The sequence below is a fragment of the Monodon monoceros genome, unplaced genomic scaffold (genome assembly GCF_005190385.1).
Source record: "Monodon monoceros isolate NGI ecotype Baffin Bay Population unplaced genomic scaffold, NGI_Narwhal_1 Super_Scaffold_2, whole genome shotgun sequence".
Taxonomy (NCBI): Eukaryota; Metazoa; Chordata; class Mammalia; order Artiodactyla; family Monodontidae; genus Monodon; species Monodon monoceros.
The window spans coordinates 2,304,635-2,308,510 of record NW_021703776.1 but is presented as its reverse complement, the minus strand read 5'-3'; the positions used below and the strand labels follow the sequence as shown (position 1 = coordinate 2,308,510).

General features: G+C 51.1%; 1 protein-coding gene across 2 annotated transcripts in view; it reads left to right on the top strand.

Annotated features, from left to right (window-relative positions):
* The first annotated feature begins 141 nt into the window (after nucleotides 1-141).
* Nucleotides 142-3,876, top strand: part of GRB10 (growth factor receptor bound protein 10) — a 198,498-nt gene continuing 194,763 nt past the window's right edge. Inside the window, exon 1 of one of the 2 annotated variants that reach the window (XM_029233724.1) lies at nucleotides 142-417. The gene's annotated coding sequence lies outside the window, so the exon portion shown is untranslated. Of the gene's footprint in view, nucleotides 645-3,876 lie in introns of both variants that reach the window. The other variant, XM_029233725.1, reaches the window with a different exon arrangement.

The window sequence follows — 3,876 nt, the reverse complement described above, 5'->3', positions numbered from 1 at the left end:
CGGGGAGCCCGGGCGACGCCCGCTGGAGCCCTCCTGTCCGACGCCGGCGGCTCGCGGGCCGGACCGGGGCTGGGGCGGGGCTGGGGGCCGCTTCGCCGGGCGGTCAAGGCCGCGCTCCCGGGCCGCCCGGAGAGTGGGCGCCGCGCGCCCCTGCTGCCCCCGGTGCGCCCGCGCCTGGGCGGTGGGGCCGGACCCTCCCGAGCCGGAGCGCGCCCGGGCCTGGGATCTTTCCTTCTGGTTCTGCCGGTGACCCCGCTGCCAGGGCCTAACCCCAAGTCGAGGGCGCGCGGGTTAGCGGCCCGCCAGCCGGGGAAATGTGATAAGAGCCGTGCCGTTCACAGAAGGCAGTTTCTGATGCAACTCTCGGCCTCTGCGATCTCCTCTCCCCACGCCTGCCTGGCGACGGCCCTCGAGCATGTGCGTTATGGAAATGAGGGTATTCTCCACTTTTTATTGTGTTCGTCTTGTCTTGGGGTTGGAAGAAACGCCAACTTTCTGTCGTTTGCACTGACGAGGCGGTGGGTCACGTAGGGGAGCCACAGGTGACTTGGCTCGGGCCCGGACCTTTTCGGCTGCTTTCTTGCAAACGTTGTCCCCAGCTTCATTCAAGAGATGCGAAGAAAAGACCCAAACAAGTAGCGCTCGTGAGTAAACACGCGTTATTGCACAACTTTCTCTTTGCTGCTGTTTACGAGGCCAGGCCCAGGACACTTTGTTTCTGAAAATGCTGATTCAGCCGTTTGGAGCCCCCGAGTTTCAGAAATGGTGCTCTCTCTAACGTTTCGCTGAGTTTTACTAGGAACACATGTTGTTAGCACGGCAACAGGCGTTGACTGGGGTTTACAGCACCAAGCTGGACGGTTTTCACAAGAGTTGACCTAGAGTTCCCTTCGTTCTTTCCAGGAGGAAAAATGGATAGGATCTAGGTTTGTGTAGCAAAAGAAATTCTGACTTCTGGCGATGGTGGTGTCTTTTACGGTAGTATTTTATTAGGGAAAAAGCTCTGAAACCAAAGTGTTTCCAGGAATGATGGTAGATGACTGCGTTTTTCGGTTAAAAATCAGAACTCTAGGATTACTGCATATAATATTTGAGTTTTACTGAGGACCCTTGAAAGAGAAGGACCACACAGGCCAATCCCAGGATTACAGGAAGAGAATTTGAGGACAGAGAGAGTCACACACGCAGCAAGCTGCTTGCGTAATTGAGAACTGTAACGAGGGATACTTCTGTAGCATTTCGCGTTTTGCGAGACGTGTTCAAACCCTAACTGCTTTTAATCCTCTAACAGCCTCCTGCTACCCATTTTACAGGCATGGAAACTGAGGCTCATGAGATTAGTTGTAATGCCCAGGGTCACGGGGCCAGCAAGTGCCAGAGTTATCACCAGAGCCTAAGCTTTGGGTTTTTTTTTTTTTAAAGCTCTGTTAGGTTCATCCTTCTGTACAGGTGCATCTGCCTCTAAAAGAGAAACGGCCCGTCCCCGTGCCGGTCACACACCCGGAGAACCCAGGAGGCTCTGTTACCATTCCCGGGGCTCCCAGCCTTCCAGATTTTTGCCCTATCACCAGGCTATTATCAATGCCTTCTTTTGTCCACTCACTTTTTGTGCTTAAATCCACATTTATTTTGGTAGGAAACTTTGATACCCGTGAACTAATGAGTCTGAAACAGTAGTTATGTTTATTGTAATTAAAATCATGTTTTAATAAAAGCTGTGTCCCGCTGAAGTCATGTATTGCGTATTGCCCATGGTCGGCACTGCTTTGGGGGCAGCATTGGACTGGGCAAAATGCCATTCATTGTGGTCCAGGAACGCGGAGCTGGGCATGGGCATGTTCATGCCAGCTACTCGTGCAGGGCTTGTAGGGTGGTGGCTGCCAGGATCGGAACCTGGGGCAGCCCTGGCCCAGTTACAGTGACCATCTCTGTGGCCGCTGACCCTCAAACGGGAGAGAGGAGCAAAGCCAGACTCTAAGAGCTATTCCACGAACTTCTGATTTAGATGGTGAGGCTGGTCTAAGACGTTACAACGTATAGAAACCAGACTCCTGCTTGAACAAAGATTACCTACCATGTCTTCACCTTCATCTGACAGCTTTAGAAATTCTAGGTTGGTATATTTGATAAAACCTAATGCTTTCAAGGCGACATAATTTAAGAAACTTATTTCCTTGGAGTTATGTCCAACTCTTAACCACAGGGGAAGAGAACCGTGCACAGTGGTTGGCTGGCCTGCCTCTCAGAACTGTGAGACTGACCGCAGGGAATTCTGTCCTGCTTCATGGGGAGAAGCGTGTCCGTTTGCAGCTCGGGGTGTGATCCCTGTGTCTGTTTCTCAGGCCGTTAAACCAAGGTGGAATCGTGTGGGCCCATAAGGAGAAAACATTTGCTATGCCTTTCTTTTAAGTAATCAGTCATATGTTCAGAATTTAACTAAAACTTTTCCTGCCAGTTGAGAATTTATTTCACCTGTCTTTACTTTTTGCTTAACTGTGGATGTATGGGAGATTATGGAAGACGTTAGGGCAATCAAGTGACTTGGTTGGCAAGGCTTGGCAAACTGGTGCTTTGGGGATCTGGGAACCTCCTACAAGGCCTGTGTGCTAACTTTAGTGTTTATAACTGATCACACCCATTCAGGCTGGTGTTTACTTTGTGTTAGTGTTTTATGGCACATTTCTGGGGGGCTGTCTGTCCCCCCACCGTCTCCGTCCAGCGTCCGTGCTCCTGGTGACCATGGATCTTGTTAAGTGTAAGGAGATGAAAGCAGGTGAAGCTTAAAATCGCCAGGCTGCTGGCTTTTCTTTAATAATGTAAGGCATGGTATGACTGTTTTTTGAGCTGGCAACGAGAAAAGCCATGTCCCAGAGTTATCAGAAATCCTCCCAGAGGTAGAAGTGAGTGCTTGTGACTTTCCGCTTTGGGGATATACCAGCGCCAAAAAGCTATCCCTTTTTTGCTCGTGCAGTGGGAGAGGTGGGCTTGAGAATGAGAGAAGCCTTGCTTGCCCAAGTGCTCCTTTGTCCATCTGTGAAAGGGATGGGTGTTGAGGTGGAAAGAGCTTCTCTGCCCCTTAAGTCATAGTCTTGCCCGGAATGCATGGGATGAAGTTGGTGGGTAATGACTGGATGCCACAGGGAAAACTAGGACATTGGTCCTGTTTCTCCACCATTGAATTTACATGTGGATTGGGGAGGGGAGGTTAGAAGACTGTTTTGATGGTCACAAATTGCAGTGCCTGAAAACATTCTTGAAGCTGATTGTCTTTAAAAAAAAAAAGAAAAAAAAAAAGACATCTTGTTCCCTTTTGCTTTGCCCGGGTGGACGCCTGGTTCTTCCATTTACTAGCTGGGTGAGCGGGTTAACTAAGCTTATTGGTAAAATGAGAGTCACAGGGGTGCTGACCTGTAGGGAGGGTGGGGTGCCTTTGGGATCGTGTGTACCTTGGCATGTGGCACGTGGGAGGGCTCAGAGACACTGCTTCTGTGACACTGAGCCTGTCTCAGAGCAGCTCGTTGGCTTTCCTATGAATGTGCAAGGTCTCTCTATTAATCGGAAGGGAGACTCTGCTTTTTTTGTATTTTTGTCTCTGCACCCATTAGCTGTACAAAACCTTGTGACACTGACTGAAACTGGCTTTGAGCGCCAGTCGCTGGGAGCGAGAAGCCTCTCCTGGCCGCTGGGTAGCCGACAGTTTGAACTGCCCACAGGTAGAATGCGGAGACCTCGCCTGGCCACAGACCACTTGAACCAGACCACGGGGAAGAGCAGGCGTCAAAAACTGGTTCTTTGTGACCAGGAGCGAGAGGTGGGCAGTGGCTGAGATGCACGGGCTCAGGCCGGCTGCGGCGCCGGGCGTCTGCATGGAGACCG